The sequence below is a fragment of the Malus sylvestris genome, chromosome 5, assembly GCF_916048215.2.
Source record: "Malus sylvestris chromosome 5, drMalSylv7.2, whole genome shotgun sequence".
NCBI classification, from domain to species: Eukaryota; Viridiplantae; Streptophyta; class Magnoliopsida; order Rosales; family Rosaceae; genus Malus; species Malus sylvestris.
In genome coordinates this window covers 22,450,797-22,468,636 of record NC_062264.1, presented here as the reverse complement: position 1 = coordinate 22,468,636, position 17,840 = coordinate 22,450,797, and the positions used below count along the sequence as shown (strand labels likewise).

At 37.9% G+C, this 17,840-nt stretch overlaps 2 long non-coding RNA genes across 4 annotated transcripts; both read left to right on the top strand.

Annotated features, from left to right (window-relative positions):
- Positions 1-364: 364 nt before the first annotated feature.
- LOC126623305 (uncharacterized) lies at positions 365-1,093 on the top strand. Its single transcript, XR_007623725.1, has 3 exons — positions 365-552; positions 746-810; positions 949-1,093. It is a non-coding gene; the product is annotated as an uncharacterized LOC126623305 (long non-coding RNA).
- A 1,895-nt stretch (positions 1,094-2,988) lies between these two features.
- Positions 2,989-7,067, top strand: LOC126623304 (uncharacterized). Of its 3 annotated transcripts, XR_007623723.1 has the most exons (6): positions 2,989-3,254; positions 3,779-3,907; positions 4,697-4,783; positions 5,140-5,177; positions 6,613-6,668; positions 6,824-7,067. It is a non-coding gene; the product is annotated as an uncharacterized LOC126623304 (long non-coding RNA). The 3 variants fall into 3 exon arrangements; XR_007623724.1 differs by lacking the exon at positions 5,140-5,177; XR_007623722.1 differs by lacking the exons at positions 6,613-6,668; positions 6,824-7,067 and having other exon boundaries at positions 5,140-5,330.
- Positions 7,068-17,840: the final 10,773 nt, after the last annotated feature.

The window sequence follows — 17,840 nt, the reverse complement described above, 5'->3', positions numbered from 1 at the left end:
CATTCTCAAATCAACGAAAAAGAATGTACCTATATAAGTTTAAACATGGATTAAAAAATTTGAATGGATTTTATATTAAAAAATGGTACATTTTACATATAACAAATTGATATATTTGAGAATGGGTACATTTAAGATTAAAAAAATTGAAAAATTATATGAATGGGTACATTTAAGATTAAAAAATTAAGAATCTTTTTATATATATAAAAAAAAACTAATAGGTACAAACTTAATTTAATTTAATTTTTTATTATTTTGGAAATGTTTGAATTGAAAATTAATTAGAAGTTTAATAGGGGTGTGAGTATTAAACCATAAATTAATTACTATTTTTATATTAAAAATTTATATAATAAACATGTAAATTCATTATCACATTAATGTTAGGGACTTGAATCAAAATTTGAGAACTAATAAGGTCTTAGTCAATGAACAGTAAGAACTAGGGACCGGATACTAATTTTTTTTTTTTCTTAATATCTAGGATAGTTTGAAGATTTTGCTTCCTTGGAAATCTAGCGGCAAGAAATCATCCGTACGTTTTGGTTTGTAAGTTGTTCTTTATCGTTTCAGTTTAAATGATTTTGTTTACTTTCTCAATTTGGGTCCCATGAATCCAACGCCAAGCATTCACGGTTGATTTGCTATTCTTGAATCGAGGTTTTCCTCAATACAACCGCTCCACTTACTTCTTCTTCTTCTTCTTTTTTTTTTTTAAAAAAATTTATTTTTTAATATCCAGGACAGTTTGAAGATTTTGCTTCCTTGGAAATCTAGCGGCAAGAAATCATCCGTACGTTTTGGTTTGTAGGTTGTTCTTTATCTTTTAGTTTAAATGATTTCGTTTACTGTCTCAATTTTGCTTCCATGAATCCAACGCCAAGCATTCATGGTTGATTTACTATTCTTGAATTGACAATCTAGACTGTGTCGAAAATTATGCAGATAAGAAGTCCTGTTGTTGGTGATCTTATGCGCAACCATATTTTGAGAACAACCAGTAAGATGCTTGCTTGATCTCTATGGAGTGGGGTTATATGTGCATGTAATTTTATGCATTGTTTCATAAGTTGGATTCAGTATCCTCAAATTTCTAAAGCTATCGTTCAGACTAATTAATTATTTAATTGCTCTAACCTTGACCTCTAATTGATTTTGAGGTTCAATGGAAGTAGAATTCCCAAAACAAGGTAAATTAGCAGTTACGAAGATCATTTATCTCTCTCTCCTCTCCATAACTGTTAATTTTTAGAGGATAATTGTCATGCTTTTTTAATTTTAAGAGAAATTAGGTACTCATCCTTCCTTTTCCTATTCCTTTGATTAAAACCTTATTCCCTTTCATTTTTTGATCAAGGTCCTTGGTATTAATAACATCATTAATTATTTCAATAATAAAATATTTTTTATTTCTAAATATATTCACTTAATGTTAAAAATGTTACAATTAGTATATTTATATTTATGGCTAAATTTTTTTATCATATATTTTTATATTTAGTTTGTACCATTTTTTAATTTCCAACCTTTTTTTAATTTGTACCAATTTTCTTTTTAGTTTTAATTTGTACCCATATATTAATTTTTTTTGTGCCCATATTTTATAAAGTTTTATTTGTATTTGTACCCATATTTTTTTATTTATTTGTACCCATTTTTAATTTTGCTAAATGTACCCATGCTAATTATATGTATCATTCATGTAATTTTTTTTTCAAATTTTTAATCTTAAAATGTACACATTCTTAAATATACCAATTTGTTATATGTAAAATGTACCATTTTTTTTATATAAAATATATTCAATTTTTTTCTAATCCATTTTTAAACTTATATGGGTACATTCTTTTTTCTTTGATTTGAGAATGTATCCATGTTAAGTTTAATCGAAGAAATTTACTAATTTTATTAAGCCTAATATCTTTTTTTTTTTTTTTTTTGTGATTTTGAACAATGTACCCATGTTTTGATACACTAATTTGTTGGTTTATTTTTTATGAATGTACGCATGTTTATACACACACACACACACAATAATATGTTTATATTTTAATATTTTTAATCCCACAAATTATGGTTTTATATTTAAAATCTCATTAATATAAACAATTATAAATTTCAATTTTTAATTTAAAAAAATATAGTAACGTACATAGAAATAAATTATCACATTAATTTCAGGGACTTGGATCAAAAATTGAAAACCAACAAGGTTTTAGTCAAAGAATATTCATAGTTAAGAACCGCATCCAAAGTCTCATTTTATTTTATTTTTGCTCCCATGAATCCAACGCCAAGCATTCATGCATGGTTGATTTGCTATTCTTCAATCGACGTTTTCCTCAATACAACCGCTCCACTTACTTCTTCTTTTTATTTTTTTAATATCTAGGACAGTTTGAAGACCTGGGTGTTCTATTTCTTTTTGCTGTTTTCCGCAAACGAGTCGCATCATTTTAGGGCTGTTTCTTTCGTAGCCGTCTGCTCTCTCTTCTCTCTTCGCCTCTGTTGGTCTCAAAGTGGATAGTTTTGAGGTGAGTTCTTCTAATCTTGCATCTACAACTTTTTTATGCAACTATATGGATTGTCACTACAAGAAAAATGGGCTAAGAACACAATTGATTTGTGCCCTTCTCAGTCTCATTGAGCACCAATACATAATGGTGCTTTATAAGGTCCATTGAACACCCAAATATCTCAATTGTGCCCTCTAACAAAAAAGCACATTAGTTTGTGTCGTGTATTTGTGCCTACTAAAGTTTGAACACAAAATTTTGTGTCTAGCTTGCATGTGTCCTTATAGATATTATTTTTTTAATTTACAAACGCACAATAAAAGGGTTTTGTGCCCTCTAATTTAATATATTTAAATAAATATTATTTTTTTTATCCTTCAAATTTACTTTTAGCCTCTCTCTCTTTCCACTCTCTCTCAAACTCTCCTTGTCCTTAAGCCACCTTCCTCCCCCCCCCCCCCCCCGCGTATCCTCTTTCTCCCCCTTCTTCTGCACGCAACAGCACCGCCGTCCCCCGATCACCAACGACCGTCAAATTATACCTCCAGAATCCTTTTTCCGTCCTCTTTCCAACCCCCAAATTAATTTCTACAAATTCATAGCCGGATTTCCTCAATTTCAAATCTAAGAAACAGTGACCGCGGATTTTTTGGCCAGTTTTCGGTCAAGCCTGGCAGAATTGAACCTCGACCCTAGAGGTAAAGATGATCATCTCTTAGTGGGTTGTCCTCCAGTGTAAGTTCTTTTCTAAAATAAAAACTTTCAATTTTGGGATCCATTTTAGATTTTGAATTTTAATTCCCTTTTCTGTATGCATGTCAAAGTTTACTGGCTTGGAGACTGCTTAGGAATTTCAAAGTTTAGTCGCATGTAATATTCTTGTTTTAAATTGGTCATTTAATTTTTAATGTTTATAGCTTATTGTAGTTTGTTTCATCAACTTTTCTGGCATTTTTTTTTAAGATTTCTGTTTTGGTTGCCTAGAAGATGAAGGAAAATAAATAAAATAGAATTCCATGTAGTCGCTTTTGTTTCCCCGGGGAAAGAAAGATTGGAAATATTCGAACAATATCAATCAAGCCAAAATGTTGAATTTAATTTAATTATTTAAATGCATTTCCATGTCGTATGATTACAGGATATTTCGTTGACTCAGGTGGTTTTCAACTTTTTCTTTCCCTTAATTTGAAATGGCAGTAAGATTAAGATACGATTACAGGATAATTACAGTGTTTTTCTTTTTGTTTTTTATTTTCCAGTTAATGAAAGATGCCAAAAAAACTCAGTTGGGTTCCTACAATGTAAGGTCCCACAGTGTCACTCCGATGGATTGAGTTTTGTGATCTATCTAAACTACCCATGATCAATCACATGAACAAATCATACAGGTAGTGCAGAAGTTGGTTATCTTCTTCCATTCATTCCTTCATCTACAAAAGATAAATGTGTGAGTTCACTTTACATAAATCTTCCACTCATGTTTACATATTAAGGCAGTCTTATCAGATTTTAGGCAAAAGTGTTAGTCATCATGTGGTAGGTTTAGATAACTTATAGTACTATAATAAAACTCATCATTTAAGCAAGTGTAAAATTGTAATATCTGATTACTAAAAAAAGGGCATGATGCTAAAGGCCTTAGTTAATGAGAAATTTGTAAATGAAATTCATGAAGCGAGAAGAGAGATGTAGAAGATCATAGTAATTAAAAAAAGTCATTGAAATGGTGGGAGACACATTCCATATGCCCCTTGAAAGATGCCTCATTTGCATTATCCTTAAAGCCATTTTTTCATAAGCTAATTAAAAAAAAACAGACAACCAATTGACAGGAAAAAACAACTATTACTCCAAAATCAAAGAAATGACACTTCTTTTGCTAAAAATTCAGTTGGGTTCCCACATTGTAATGTCCCATGGGTTCGAGTAGGCAAAGGTTCATATGCATTATTGGCTAATTATGTTGGTTCTTGTCGGGATTGATTCGATTTGAAATTGATAGAATCGTTTCACCACTTTCTGCTTTTGTAGATTAATTTTGTATTTTTGTTATCCATGAGTTACTTTTACATGTTTAAAATAGTTGTAGTTCTACATTTACGTGTAGTGTTTGTTGATTAAGTTTGATGAATTAGATCGATCGTTTTAATTTTTGGTACTATTCATGACTTTGGCAGTTGTCCAAATACCACACATATCATCCGGATTAGTTCGTTTGTGGAGCAAAGATTGGATGAGATGCAAAACTGGGGAATATAAGCAAGGTTAGATTTCAAAATACTTATTTATTAGACTCTGCTTTGCAAATCCTATAAGGTTTTTAGCAGTTGCTATCTTTCTTAGAAATTAATGTCATAACATTGAGATTTATCTCACTGCATTTGACCTAAGCTAAATGATTGTCCAAACTTGTATTGTTTTGTACATCTTGTTTGCTAGTAATGATGGTTTAGCTGCTCATTTAAGTTGCATGTTTGTTCGTTGTTATTTAGTATAACAAAGTAGCAATGCATCAGTGCTTGTGAGTTCTCAATGCCGATTGAAAGTTTTGGTCCTTGAACATCACTGGAAATAGGTCCTTAACAATTTATTTTCATTTTCCCTTTGGTTTGGATTTCAGGAAAATGATTGCATTATCCACCAAGTTGAAAAAAAGAGGTGAAATTAGTTTTGCCTGGCTACATGTAGAGATGCATGGATTGCTTAAGTTCTGTTGGATATATCAATTTTGCCTGGCTAAAGTACACATGTTTGTTTTTATGAGGAATACTTGTATACTTTCATTAATGATATTTCATTCTAACTGCTGAAGCCGTTGGTTTTCATTTTATGAAATTTTTAATCTTTTGTTTTGCTTAAATTTCAGTTTGTAGCCTGCTTTGATTTTTCAAATTTTTTATTTTTTTTTTAAATACAGCTTATTAGGCACAATTTCAAAAAAGCGCCCGTCAGGTGGTTGGTTGTTAAATTGTCTGACAAACTGTCAGAATGTAGGCACAAAAGGACATCTATTTGTGCTGAACTGTTTGAGCACTAAAAGCCATATTGTGCCCTTTGACAAATGGTGACGCCCATAGAGGGCACGGACAATATAATAGTAGCTGCACTGTTGCCATTGGTCTATGGGCACATATGTTGGTGCCCTTTGGCCTCAAAGGGCACAAATAATTTATTGTGTGCAGTGCCCATTTTTTTTGTAGTGTGTGTTATGTTCAAATTTAGATGTTAGAAGCTTTTAATTTTTTTAGGTTTAATTTTAAATGGGTTGTTGCTTTCCGGATTTTCATTTGATGACAGAGATGGGGTTTTTTTGGTAGAAACTTTTAGTGCGCGAGTTTTTTCGATTTTAACCCAAATCATGTTATGGGTTGTGACGAGAGATTAAATTGGGTCTGGGGGTTTTGGTTTATTAAAAGAGATACGGAGTGATATGCAAAAATGGAGTTTAGAGGAAGAGAGAAGCGGTAGAGAAAGGGTGGAAGACCAAAAAATATGAGAAATATAATCTTTTTCGTGCCTTAATTTTTTAACCTTTTGTTATGTTTGAAGATATCAAAAAATGAAATGTTTTTCTTTCCCTTAATTTTTTATAACCCAGATCAAGTTATGGGTTGTGATCATAGATTACATTGGGTTTGGGGGTTTTGGTTTATTGAAAGAGATAGGGAGTCATTTTCAGAAATGGAGGTTAGAAGGAGAGAGAAACGGTAGAGAAAGGGTGGAAGACAAAAAAAAAAAAATGAGAAATGAATTATTATTATTATTTTTTTTTGGCCTTAAATTTTTTTACCCGGATTATCTTATGGGTTGCGATAAGAGATTAAATTGCATTTGGGGGTTTTGGTTTATTAAAAGATATAGGGAGTGGATTGCAAAAATGGAGATTAGAGGAAGAGATAAAGGGTAGAGAGAGGGTGGAAGACAAAACGGTTTGGTTCATTTTAGACTTTTTTGAAATTGATTTGAGAAACAGAGTTGCGTTGGTGGTGTCTTGCAAAGACTGTTGGGTTTCATTTTTGCAGTCTACTTGCTTATGGTTTCTGATTTAATTTTTTTGCTTGGTTGGTTCTTTTTGGATGATCCACTTATGCAGGTGTGGGCGTGTTTTCAACTGTCTGCAAGAATTCAGATTCTCACGTAGCTGATTAGGTAGTGGATTCAGATGTTTTAATGGGTTGTTAGTTTTCTTTTTAATAGACTAATTTGAAATCATATTTATCCGTTTATTTTTTCGATTTTATGTTTGGATTGGATTAAACAATGCTAATATTTGATTTTAACCAAATGCTTTAAATTTTCAACAGGACGGAGCAATATAAGTTCATGATATGTTTTGCTGTCAAGTGTATCAAGGTCAATTGAAGTTCTTGAATCGTTTTTATACTTTTTATTTAACTTTTAGATGCAAATAAATTATAAGGATCTTCTCTGTTATTTATTGCTTTTTTTAAACATATTCTAGATAAAATACTTTAAATTCATGTATGTATTATTAGAGATGATAATTGTCTTTATTTTATGTTTCTATACATTGAACCAATCCTCACATATAAATACATCTAAAATGTGTAAGTCGCGCTGCGATAAAAAAAAAATGTCTTTCGCACGCGCGTGAACGCATGCAGAAGGGCTAGTTTTTAATTAAGACTCTAACTTTGTTTTATAATGTATCTTTTATTTATAATTATTTTGAAAGCTGTTTTTGAAAAAAGAGAAAAAAATATCAACTTAATGTTTTCCAGAACTTAGGCTTGTGTGATTTAGATTTTCTCATAAATGAGGTGAAGGTGGTGTTAATTTCTCTTATTTTTTGTTCCATTTGTATCCCTTTTGTGGAGACATGCTAATTATTTATTCTAGAAAAATCCAAGTTTGTGACAATATTATTGGCTGTATGTACTATTTAATATGACAATTTTGGTTTCACTGAAGCTAAAGAAACTATTGTTTTTTTTTTTGAATAAACGATATTAACTACATTAAGGGGGACAAGGGTGCGCTTAGTTTCACAATGGGCTAGCAATAATGTGGTTTGAATTCGCTTTTGGAGAGAATCAAACCTAAGACTTCTTACTTACAAGTGAAGATGAATATCACTAGACCGTAGTACTAAATGATTAAAGAAACTAGTGTTGATTAATCAATATGTCGCATACAGGGGCCTTAAAATTTCATGATTTTGAGTAGTCATAGTGAAATTCATAAAGAATTTTCAAAAAAACAAAAAAAACAAAAAAAAAAAAAATTGTTTGTACTATACTTGACCAATCCCGAAACTACTGAGCACCGGTCAAGGTCATACCATCAAGGACCCAGAAGAGTTTCCCTCAAACCAGGAGGCCAATCACATCGCGACACGTGTCGACATCAAAAGCCAATCACAACACGACACGTGTCAATTTCAGAATGAAACTAGAAACTCTTTTCTATAAATAGAGATCATTCTCTCACAATATTTCCTAATGTCATTTGTACTAAATCATTCACTTGTACTCACTAAAGGAGAGCTTGAACCTATGTACTTGTGTAAACCCTTCACAATTAATGAGAACTCCTCTACTCTGTGGACGTAGCCAATCTGGGTGAACCACGTACATCTTGTGTTTGCTTCCCTGTCCCTATCCATTTACATATTTATCCACACTAGTGACCGGAGCAATCTAGCGAAGGTCACAAACTTAACACTTTTTGTTGTACCAAAGTCCTCACTGATTTTGTGCATCAACATTTGGAGCCGTCTGTGGGAACGACACTTATTCCCACTTTCTTCAGCTTTGTCAAGCTGGTTTCCATCATTCGTACACTTTCTTTTGACCAGGCATCCCTCTCCAACATGGGGAGCGAAGGAAGCCACAACACATAGAATGACACCCCTCTTGCACCTAGTGCGAAGCAACGAAAGAATGAAAGAAAGAGGTTTGCTCTTCAAGCTAAAGTCGATGAGCTAGAAGCTCAGAACAACAAGATAGCAATGAAGAATGAGGTCATCCAGGAGCAGTATGAGAAGCTTTTTGAGACGCTCCACGAAACTAGGCGTACTCAAACACGCGAGCTCGTTAACCCTGTAGACATTAACCATCACCTGGGTACCCCCAAACACAGAAGGTCACCTTACTTCGACATGGGTATCCCTGATGAGGAACGAGCTAATCATCAGAACATTGATCAACATGAGACTTTTCTCAACCCAGCTACTTCGACCCGAAGCAGGAGAAGTGAAGAAAGACACCTCCTTACAGAATGAGTAGAAGGATCGAAAACCGTCTTTCGCGACTGTCAAGATTTCCTAAAGCAACGTCAAGACAATCCCATCCATGTAAGCTCGAAGATCAATGACCCAAGGGTCTCTGAAAGACTCGGTCCCCTCCCATGTCCCAGGTCGTCTACCAATTTGGGGAAGGGGCAACAAGTCCTAGAGAAACACGAAGGTATAGAGGACTCCAAGATGTTCCGACAGACATACCTCGGAAGTCAGTATGGTAAGTCCAGGGAAAAATCACATGCTCTTGATCAAACCTTCATACTTCTAGGAGGAGATGGAGATTTACAAAAGAAAGCTCCAGTGGTACATGACTCTACTCAAGACCCTCTTGTCCTACATCTTCTTAAGGAAGTAAACAAGTATGACAAGCTGAGATACCTGATTGGAACCAACCTAGGCCTGACCCTCTTACAAGGAGGATCCTTGACACCCTCTCCAAGCAAAGACAAAGCAAAAGCTTGGCTTGCAACTCTATACTGGAAAGGAGGACTCGATTGAACACCTTAACCTTTTTGAGTCTATCATGGCATATCGGATGCACACCGACGAAGAGCGATGTCTTCTTTTCTCCTCTACCCTCTCTGGTGGAGCTTTAAACTGGTATTGCCATCTTTCACCTGAGACAGTAGACTTATTTGAGGAATTGAGGAAACTGTTTGTTTCTCAACACATTTTTCAGACCGATCGCTTGCACTCTGCGGATGACTTGTACACAATTCGCCAGAAGCCAGACGAGTCATTACGTATGTATGTTGGCTGCTTCAGCCATGAGTATTCCCGTTGTGCTGAGGCAGATGACAAGACCGACCTCAAGGCCTTCACGGCAGGCCTGCGTGATTGTTTCTTCAAGTACATGATCAATGCCAATACTTGAAAGACTTACTCTGAGGTGATGGCACAAGCTTACAACCATGCCTCCGCCGAGGCAATGACATATCAAGGGAAACCCCCTACAGCCACCCCTTATCAGCAAGTAGGGAGTGAAAGCCAGATCCAACCAAATGAGAAGACCTCGACCTTCCAAACAGCAGCGGTGCCTCCTCCTACCTTACTTAATACTTTGCCAAGTCAACAGACATATCAATCTTAGGGCAAAACGAAAGATTTCCATCCTCACCAGTCTCATTTTAGTAAAAGGAGTAAGGGACACTACCGCGATAACCAAGGGTATCGCTATGATAATCCCCGACCCCAGGCAGTCAACACAGTGGGTCAAGCACGTGTCAGGACATCCCCTACCCCGAGGTATGAGGCATACACAACTTTGAACGCCACATGCGTGGCCATTTACCCTAGCATAGCACACCTAATACTGAAGCCAAAGCCGAGGCACCCGGATTACAAGCCCACGAAGAACACGGACACGTTTTGCTACTACCATAAGCATAACGGCCATGACGGCGAGAAGTGTATCACCCTTCGTGATCATATTGAAGCTTTGGCATGTGAAGGAAAAATTGATTGATTCCTCTTTCACCCTCCAAGGGGTAACTGTAACCAACACCAGGTGAATATGATATATTCCATAAGTGGTGGCACACCCATATCTAAATCTTCCAACAAGGCCGAAAAATAGCGAACGAGCTTTAAGGTCTGGCCACCAAGTGTTTCACGTGGAAGACATCAGGGGAGGTAAGTATCAAAAGCCTAACTGGGATCCAATATGTTTCTACCCTGAGGAAGAAAGAGGTATCATCTACCCTCACAACGACCCACTGATCGTGGAAGCTTACATAACCAACTTTGAAGTACGACGAATCCTGGTAGACACGGGGGCTTCGATCAATATCATGTTTGCTGAAGCTTTCAGGGCACTTAATGTAGCTGAACACTTGCTCGATCACTCGATTTCCCCTCTGATAAGCTTCTTCGGTGATATCGTGCAACCTTTGGGGAGCATACACTTACCTTTCACCATTGGTACATGCCCTTACACAGCTACCATTACCACTAACTTCCTGGTGGTTGATTACCCAATGGCATACAATGTCATCTTCGGATGCACATGCATCAATGATCTCAAGGCCATGGTATCCACACATATATTGTTGATGAAATTTCTAACCCCCTATGGCAATGGTTACATCAAAAGAGATCAACTTAGTGCACGATCATGTTACAACACTTCAGTCAAGCAACAACACTTGCATGTGCCCAAGGAAACCCTTTCTATACATGACCAAGTCATAAAGACCAGCCTAGACGAAGCCAACTTGGATTTTTAGGGTGGCTACAGTTAACCCGACGATCCTCGAGATGACTCTTTCACCCAGCAAGCACAACTCATTGAAGAGTTGGAGAAGGTCTCTATCTCAAAAGATTATCCGGATCGCATGGTGAAGATTGGCACCACCTTGTCACCACTTATTCGGTTAACATTAATCTATTTTTTGCAAGAAAACACTGAGGTCTTCGCCTGGTCATACGAGGACATGCCAGGCATCTCTCTCGATATCATCTGCCATCGCTTAAGTATTGACCTCAAGACCAAGCCAGTGAGACAAAAGCGAAGATCGGATGATGCTGAACGGTACAAGGAAATAAAGGCAGAAGTTGAAAAACTCAAAGGCATAGGCTTTGTCTGCGAAGTCAATTATGCAACGTGGGTAGCAAATGTTGTCCTTGTTAAGAAGAATCCGACCAAGGAAAGTCTCCTGCTCCAAAATGTCTTATGGAGAATGTGTGTTGATTACACCGACCTAAACAAAGGATGCCCGAATGATAGCTTTCCTCTTCCTTTCATAGACAGACTTATAGACTCTACGGCAGGGTGTGAACTTTTGAGCTTCATGGATGCTTACTCAGGATACAACCAAATCCTCATAAACCCTCCGGACCAAGAACACACAACCTTCACTACTGACAGGGGACTATATTGCTATAAAGTCATGCCCTTCGACCTAAAGAATGCAGGAGCAACTTATCAGAGACTGGTCAATTCAATGTTCACCGAACAGATTGGGAAGAGCATGTAAGTTTACGTTAATGATATGCTAGTCAAGAGCAAACATGCTGACCAACACATCACCAACCTATCTGAAACTTTCACCATTCTGAAGAGGTATCGAATGAGGTTAAACCCCAACAAATGTGCCTTTGGCGTAGGCTCTGGCAAATTCTTAGGCTTCATGATAAACCAACGAGGCATTGAGGCTAATCCCGAGAAGATCAAAGCAATCCTCGACATGAAGGAACCGGTAACTTCAAAAGACATCCAGAGCCTTACTGGCAAGGTGGCAGCCTTCACTAGGTTTATCTCTAAGGCCACAGACAGATGTGCTCATTTCTTCAAAGCACTTAAGGGAAATAAGAAGTACATTACATAGACTGATGAATGTGTTGAGGCATTCAAGAACCTTAAAGACTACATAAGCAAAGCCCTTTTACATTCCAAACCTGAGGTTGGTGACACTCTCATTATCTATTTGTCAGTATCGGTTTCAGCAGTAAGTTCCGTTCTCATTCGAAATGATGGTAATGTCGAACGACCTGTCTACTACGCTAGCAAGGTCTTACAAGATGTAGAGACATGATACTCCAACATTGAGAAATTGGCTCTAGCATTGGTCATGTCTACTCGAAAACTTTGCCCTTACTTCCAAGCACACTCCATCATCGTGCTTACCAATCATCCTCTCCGACAGATACTCCAAAGTCCTAACACTTCCGGGCGAATGATCAAATGGGTGATAGCATTGGGTGAGTTTAATATCTCCTACCAGCCAAAGCCAGCTGAGAAGGGCCAAGCAGTGGCAGACTTCATCGCCGACTTCACATATCCTGTTGACATTGTTTCTACGCCTAAAGAAGTGGTTTCATTACCCTCGGAAGCTCAGAAAATAGAACCAACAGCCCCAGCATGGAGTCTATATGTTGATGGCTCGTCCAACCAACAGGGTTGTGGAGCAGGACTAGTCCTTACGACCCTTGACAAAGTGGCGATGGAGTATTCTCTTCATTTCAAATTCAATGCGTCAAACAATGAGGCCGAATATGAAGCCCTCCTAGCAGGCTTACGTTTGGCCAAACACCTTGAGGTTAAACGAATTGATATCTTCAGTGACTCCTAATTGGTGGTTAACCAGGTCACCAACAACTTTGACGCTAAGGATAGCTCCATGGCAGCATATTTGGCACAAACATAATTGTGTTTGGCTCGCCTCGCCTCAGCGGTGGAAGACAAGATTGGGATAAAAATTCAGGTCGAATTGTTGGCAGCACCAAGCACCATGGATGTAGAAGTGTGCAACTTACAACAGGGGGATAGTTGGATTACCCCGATTTATAGATTCCTTGCTCATGGCACCCTTCCAAATGACAAAGTCCAAGCTAAGCAGATTCGATACAAGGCTACCCGTTACTTGATCATTAATGACCAACTCTACAAACGGGGTTTTAACCTACCATACCTAAGATGCCTTACGCCCGCATAGGCGAAAACTGTCATTCGGGAAATACATGAAGGAGTCTACGGAGATCATGCTAGATCTCGATCCCTACCACACAAGGCTTTTCACCAAGGATATTACTGGCCAACACTCCACCAAGATGCCATCAGAATATCCCACTCATGTGATTAGTGTCAACGCTATGCAACTCTTCCTCACTCCCCTCCTGAGCTGCTCACTCCTATGATCAGCCCTTAGCCCTTCGCATAATAGGGACCTGATTTGATCGGCCCAATGCCTGCAGGGAAAGGCAAGGTCCGCTATGCAATCGTTGCAGTTAACTACTTCACAAAGTGGGCCGAAGTAGAACCCTTGGAAACCATTACTGAGGCGAAAATAGAAGACTTCGTATGGAAAAACATCCTTTGCAAATTCGGCTTTCCTAATGTGATAGTCATTGACAACGGGCGACAGTTCGACAACAATAAGTTCATGATGTTCTGCTCTAAGTTCAACATCAACTTATGTTTTGCCTCCCCAACTCATCCCCAGTCTAATGGACAAGTTGAAGCCATCAACAAAATAATCAAGCGAACTTTGAAAACCAACTTGGACAAGGCCAAAGGTTGTTGGCCAGAATTTGTACCCCAAGTTCTTTGGTCATACCGCACTTCGTATCAGACATCAACTGGAGAAACCCCATTCTCACTTGCCTTTGGTATAGAGGCAGTTGTCCTAGTTGAGCTTGAGCAAGCAACGTTCTGAGTCCAGAACTACGTGCAAAGCGAAAATGACAAACAACTTACCCTCAACTTAGATCTAGTCGAGGAACATAGAAACCAGGCTCACTTAAGGAATGTCGCCTACAAGCAGCACATCTCTAACTACTATGACTCAAGGTCAAACCTCGTTCTTTCAAAATGGGGGACTGGGTATTGAAGAAAAGATTACTTTGCGACAGAGTCCCGAGTGAAGGAACACTAAATCCAAACTGGGATGGACCGTTTGAAGTTGTTGGCATCAGTCGCCCTAGCTCCTACAAGCTTAGAAGCTTCGATGGCAAGACCTTTGGCCATCCATGGAACGCTGATCACTTGAAGTACTATTACAAGTAAACTCACATTGTACAAGTGTTAAGCTTCAGTCGTTCAGCATCCTATGTAACGAAGACTATTTGACATGAATTCAATAAAGAGGTGATTTAGACAACTCGGTCCTAATCCTCTTACATTCCTAGCAATGAAACACTCGGGTTCAAAGCTTCAACATGAATGCTTCCAACATGAAATAAAGTGTAAGTATATGTCAACAAGACTATACAAATAAACGAACAGCTTCACAATATATTCGTTCAATCATACATTCCAACACATTCATACATAAACCAACTGTGCTTTGAAAGGGTTCAACATACTTTGTGTCATTCGACACTTCCTACAATGTGCCTAGACACCTTGCCTTTATTCTCACCAACCATGTGATGAAATGTGAAGAAGGAACTCATCTTCATACCACCAACCAGGTGATGAAATGTACAACCCGTACTCTCCTTCATGCCACCAACCAGGTGATGAAATGTACAACCCATACTCTAATATCATTTGGCAACTTACCATTCATGCCACCAACCAGGTGAAGAAAGAACTCATCTTCGTGCCACCAACCAGGTGAAAAAGGAACACATCTTCATGCTACCAACCAGGTGATGAAATGTACAACCCGTACTCTCCTTCATGCCACCAACCAGGTGATGAAATGTACAACCCGTACTCTAATATCATTTGGCAACTTGCCATTCATGCCACCAACCAGGTGAAGAAGAAACTCATCTTCATGCCACCAACCAGGTGATGAAATGTACAAGCAGTACTCTAATATCATTTAGCAACTTGCCATTCATGCCACCAACTAGGTGATGAAATGTACAACCCGTACTCTCCTTCATGCCACCAACCAGGTGATGAAATGTACAACCCGTACTCTAATATCATTTGGCAACTTGCTTTTATGCCACCAACCAGGTGAAGAAGGAACTCATCTTCATGCCACCAACCAAGTGATGAAATGTACAACCTGTACTCTCCTTCATGCCACCAACCAGGTGATGAAATGTACAACCCGTACTCTAATATCATTTGGCAACTTACCATTCATGCCACTAACCAGGTGAAGAAGGAACTCATCCTCGTGCCACAAACCAGGTGATGAATTGTGATGAAAGGTGATGAAGGAACTCACCTTCGTACCACCAACCAAGTGATGAAAGCAACTCACCATTCATTCCACCTACCAGAAGACCAGTGGTACAATTTGTACATGTGAACTCCTAGCATTCACAAATAATCAAAAACCCTCAAGCTTAACAACTCAACTAGGGGAGCACTTGTGCCCAACAAGAGTTATAGTCACCAACAAAGTCTTATTGCAAGCCAACAACAACTTCAGTGAAATGCATACGAAGATCAAGTTATTCAGCCCTCTTGCTTCTGCTTCAAACATTTCCCCTCTGTAACAATGTAAACACTATAACTCGTAGAAAGCTTCACACACTCTTGATCAAAAGAGTGTGAAGCAAAATCAATTTATGGTGCCAACAAGAGCTTCATCAATGGAGGGCAACCACAAATCTCAAAAGCTTCACACACTCTTGATCAAGGCAGTGTGAAGCAAAACCAATTTATGGTGCCAACAAGAGCTTCATCAAAGGAGTTCAACCATAATTCTCAAAAGCTTCACACACTCTTGATCAAGATAGTGTGAAGCAAAACCAATTTATGGTGCCAACAAGAGCTTCATCAATGGAAAGCAACCACAATTTTCAAAAACTTCACACACCCTTGATCAAGACAGTGTGAAGCAAAACCAATTTATGCTGCCAACAAAAGCTTCATCAATGAAGGGTAACTACAACTCATAGAAAGCTTCACACACTTTTGATCAAGACTGTTCGAAGCAAATTCAATTTATATGGTTCGTCCAAACCTTTGACTACTACAAGGTGTGGCTTGCATAACAATCTCTTGCTCAACATTGTGGAAGCAAAATTTGTATATGTTGTCTCTCCCACATTTCTGAATTTCTAGTTTCCCAAAAAAAAAAAAAAAAAAGGGAAATTCAACAAATTACTAGTTTTCCAAAATAAAAAAAAAAAAAAATTGGGAAATTCAACAAAGCTTCATCAATGGAGGACAACTACAAATTCTCAAAGCTTCACACTATCTTGATCAAGATAGTGTGAAGCAAAATCAATTCATGGTACCCAACAAAAGCTTCAACTCCAAAGCTTCACCTACAAAAGTTTCAACACAAAAGCTTCACCCACAAAAGCTTCACCTACCACAAAAGCTTCACCCACAAAAGATTCACCCATAAAAGCTTCACCAACAAAAGTTTCACCCACAAAAGCTTCATCCACCACAAAAGCTTCATCCACCACAAAAGCTTCACCTACAAAAACTTCACCCACAAAAGCTTCACCCATAAAAGCTTCACCAACAAAAGCTTCACACACAAAAGCTTCACACACAAAAGCTTCACACTATCTTGATCAAGATAGTGTGAAGCAAAATCAATTCATGGTACCCAACAAAGCTTCAACCTCAAAGCTTCACCTACAAAGCTTCAACACCAAAGCTTCACCTACAAAGCTTAATATATATATATATATATATATATTCGGAAATTCAAAAATTCGAAATAAAAAAATTCAAAAAAAAAAAAATTGCCTAGGCCTCCTCTTCTTTGGGCCTAACAATTTTCATAACAAATATATATGAAGGAGGAGTTTTGGGCTACCACTTAGAAAGGAAATGCCTCATTCATCAACTCCCTCACCGGAGACTTGGGGGACTCCTACCATATCCTACTGCACCTTGATACTCGGAAGTCTCACGACCACTCAGTGACTTGGATTTTTCAAATCTCCAACCGAGAAGTTTTCCTCACTCGGGAAATTAAGGGAGCACTACCTCAACATACATGCTTCACTCACAAAGCTTCAACATACAAGCTTCAACAAAAGAAAAAATTCAAAGAACTTAGTGAATAAGGCCTTGGTGTATTTAACACAATACGTTGAAATGAAGCAAAGCTTGTTTATTGATATCTTCGATAAGTTACAAATATGTACATATACATGAATCAAAATAAACAAACAAGAGGGAGCCTTCACAAAGGTTGCTCAGTTGAAGTCCCAGCAGTACGCAGAGCCTTAGAAAGAGGAGGCACCGGAGGGTGATTATTCGGAACCTCAGTACTGGGCAGAACCCAGAAGGAGGAGGCACTGAAGGTTGATCATTTGGAGCTTCATTACGCAGTATAGTCCTAGAAGACGAAGGCAATGAATGCCTTTGGAACAAACCCATAAACCTCTGATGATCAAGTAAAATCTGACCATTAGATTCCTGCAGCTGGTCGAGCTTTCTCTTCATGTTTGTAGCATAGTCATGTGCGAGCCTGTGCAACTGTTTATTCTCATGCTTGAGCCCTTTAATATCCTGTTTGAGACTTATCACTTCAGCCGCCAATGATTCAACTTGGCGGGTTCGAGCAAATAGGCGTTGGGCCATATTAGACACAGAACCTACACATTGAATACTGAGAGCCAGAGAATCCTTAACAGCCAACTCATCAGACCGTTTGGAAAGTAGTCTGTTATCTTTGGGAGTGAGA